Below are 4,118 nucleotides of genomic sequence, written 5' to 3' on the forward strand. Positions count from 1 at the left end.
GATATTACTATGGATTTCATCACGAAGTTTCCCAGGACCGCACGGGGAGTGGAGTCATTTGGGTCATCGTGGATCGATTGACCAAGAGCGCCCACTTCTTCCTGATTTATGAGAGTATTTCGGCCGAGAAGTTAGTAGAAATCTACATCCGAGAGTTAGTAGCTCGGCATAGGATGCCGGTTTCTGTGATTTCTAACAGGGATGTGTAGTTCACTTCCAAATTCTGGAAGAAATTTCACGATGAGTTGGGTAGTCATCTGCACTTCAACACGACTTTCCAGCCGTAGATGGATGGTCAGAGCGAGCGGACCATTGAGACTTTGGAGGATATGATGCGTTCGTGCGTTCAAGACTTTGATGGTAGCTGAGATACCTACCTTCCCTTGGCATAGTTTTCCTAAAATAATAGCTACCACACTAGCATCGATCGACCTCCCTTCGAGCTGCTTTATGGGAGAAAGTGCAGGACCCCAATATGTTTGGGTGAGGTCGGTCAGAGAGTCATGGGGAGTACCAAGGTGGTACTGCAGACGACATAGAAGATCCATCACGTCTGTAGTAGACTCTAGACGGCTCAAAGTCGGCAGAAGAGCTACACCGACAAATGCCGATCAGACTTAGAGTTCTAGGTCGGGGGATATGGTCCTTCTTTAGGTGGCACCTTGGAAGGCTATCATCCACTTCAGAAAGCGGGGAAAGTTAGGCCCCAGGTATATCAGACCCTTCAGGGTGGTAGCCTGGGTGGGCAAGGTAGCATGTCGGTTGGACCTTCCAGAGGAGCTTAGACATATCCACAACACTTTTCATGTTTCGCAACTGCAAAAGTGCAAAGTCGATGATACCGTGGTGGTTCCTTTGGAGAATATTCACGTGGACGACAACCTGATCTACATCGAGAAACATGTATCCATTATCGATAGGAAGGCGACGGCTCTATGAAATAGGGAAGTAGAGTTAGTGAAGGTGAAGTGGTAGCACCGTAACAGCTTAGAATGGACGTGGGAGCTAGAGGACGAGATGAAGGAGCATTACCCCGAGTTATTCTCGACAAAAGCAGCAAACTTCGAGGGAGAATTATAATTCAAGTGGGGGAGATTTTTTTGAGTTTTAGTATACTACAACATCCTATGGTTCACATACAACCCTAAATGCTTTGGATCTAAGTTTTCTCTAATTATACATGAAATATTATTTCCAAAGCATTAAGCCTACAACTAGCATACAATTTACATAAACAACATAGAATTAAGTTATGGAATTACCTCTTTGTTGTAGCTTGTAGTTTTGGCCTTTAAGAACATAACACCTCAAATGTGATGCCTCAAATGGTTTACAAACACCATGAACAAAGGAAGACTTGAGAGAGAGGCTACTTAGCACACAAAATCGTTTTTCACTCTTCTTAGAATGCATCGGGTGATTTTGGTGAGTATATGTTCCTTTTATAGTGTGGGAAAGTCTAGGGTTACACCCATGCAAACCCTAATTCTCATGAGCCTTCATATTACTTAGGCTCTATGGGTTAAACCTCCATGGACTATCATATTGGCTTAGCCCGTCCTAAATAACCATTGGCCCACACAATGAGAATCATTGATTTACTAAATCAGTCCCCGTATATTTAATTAGTCACTTTTGATCACTAAACTAATTCCAAATTTATTCTTGCTCAATACTAATTAAATAATATGATTTCATATTAATATATTAGAACTTATAATATATTAATAAATCATAAATAACCTCTTCTCAAAAGTCCATCCTATCAAATTGCTCTGGTGAAGGCAACCCAAATGGACCATGATACTCTTGGTTCAAGTACATACCAATTATAGTTATGGGCTTAGACACCTAATCAAACAGCCTCCCACTTGGATAAATCTAATAACTATTATTTCAAGTACGACTCCACAACCCGACTAGCAATCGTAGCTCTTAAAAGCCAATGTGGAACTTTGACCAAGTCAATGACGCGCCCATTAAATAAAGGATCATATATTCCTCCATTCTACAAGATATCATATGGACTGAGACACGGATTATAATCATTGTCTCTGTCCATCTGTTGTTTCCCGATTTCTGATTTATGACAACTGACTAATTGAACAAATAAAATCAGTCCAGGCTTGGCCAAGCACTTAGGGTATCATCCCTAAATCATCGAGGGGCCCATAGATATCACTTTTATCCCTTTAGGAGAAAAATGAATGGATAAAATTTGACTTAAATGCTTGCTTTTACTTACTGATCAAATCACACATAACAATATGTTTTATAACACCAAGTTACTGGTGTGTTTACATATGTCAATGTGCAAGCGACTTGCAAACTACAACTCACATGCCTTGGTTTCAAGAATATAAGATATTATCATCTCACAATCACTCGTGATAAAATCCATGAAGTGATTCAGATGATCGTGGGTTTAATCCAATACTCGAATCTTATTCTAGGAGTACTCAAGAACAATGTAGCAAACTTGTGTTATGTCTAAAACACCTAGACAATTTACATTCAGATTCATAACAGTCTTGCCTCAATATATGCCTACTTCCAAAGTATGATCGACTGTTGATGGTTTGAATAACCTAGTTATCCGGGAAGTCAAAGCATGAAAAGTGAAACACAAGAATAATCGAATCCAATATGGTCTCAGAACTTATGAATATAAATAAAACACCTTTTATTTAATCACCATATTGATTACACATTATTTATTGGATAATGTTTCAATTAATCAACTTAATACTTGTATTAAAACAATAGTTATGCCATGCTCCAAGCATGCACACCATGTCTGCCTATGCTCCTTTCTTTGTAAAATAGATCAATTGAATGCATTTCAATGACACTCATTTCACAAATCCAAATCCTTATCGTAAATGTAAGAATACGAAATTCTTGACATTCACTATAATATGTTAGATTTTAAACTTATATGCAATGATCCTCCTGTAATGACTATGCAAAAAAGTCATAGAGACTTGACAACAGACATTATAAAGTATTCCAATGGAGAGCAATTCCATGGAAACAAAGTCTCATATTCAAAGTAGATTCCTTTGAACATCCTTCTTGCATTAAGTTTCCTAATCTTACATAAATGTAAATAATAACTTCCACTTATGGAAACATTTCCATATTCCCATTTTGACTATCACTCCTGAACAAGAGTTACCTCTTCTCAAATTATGTAAATATGGTCCTTTCCAAAATTTACAATATACTTCCAACTGTCCATAAGCAACCAATCTTTCGTAAACCTCAGATTGTCCTTGATAATTGCTTAACCACTTTAGTCATATCTCATTCTAGTCACTTTTCCCTTTTAATTCCCTAGGCATTTGGAAATTTAGAACATATTGATGTTATAGCATATGTAATCGATCCTATACCCGAAGCATATGGGATACGATACATAATGGCTTACATAAAGACGTGATACTTTACCAGTCTCTTGCTATAATATTTCCATATATATACAATTTCCTTATGTCGAATCTTTTCAACATAACATTCATATATATCCTTCAGTAACTTTGATTAAAATCTCAATCTAAGCTTTTAGATTTGAAATGAAGTATGAATTCCTCTCCCTTACTTATAGCAAAACAATTTTTTCAAACCCTGCAACTTTGCGAATTGAAACTTCTGTTTTCTATAATTAACATTGCTAACTCGCAATACTTAACATAATAATTGTGCTCCCCCTAGCATAATAATTACATTCTTATTAGCATAACACTTATTCTCCCACTAGCTTTGACATGTACCCAGAAATTAGCCAGAATTCTAGAAATCAATACTTATTGACTTTCTTACCAAAGTTCAGATTTCTGATACGAGATGCTTCAATAAGACTTTATCTAGGCTTCTCAAACTCATACACATTTCCTTAGATAGCTCACATGTGTGTCTAAAAAATTTAAAACTTAGAGCAATAAGTCCCAAATGTTTATACATTTTCCATTTCTCACAATTCGAACTATGAAGAGGTATGCCGTAATTATAATCGAATTTGAGAATGCAAATATCACAAATGCTATCTCCTTAAAATCTACTTAGTGAAAGCGTTTCCTCACAATCATTTTCATGAATTGGAGAGAAACCATATGACA

The sequence above is a fragment of the Lactuca saligna genome, chromosome 4, assembly GCF_052625555.1.
Source record: "Lactuca saligna cultivar CGN05327 chromosome 4, ASM5262555v1, whole genome shotgun sequence".
NCBI classification, from domain to species: Eukaryota; Viridiplantae; Streptophyta; class Magnoliopsida; order Asterales; family Asteraceae; genus Lactuca; species Lactuca saligna.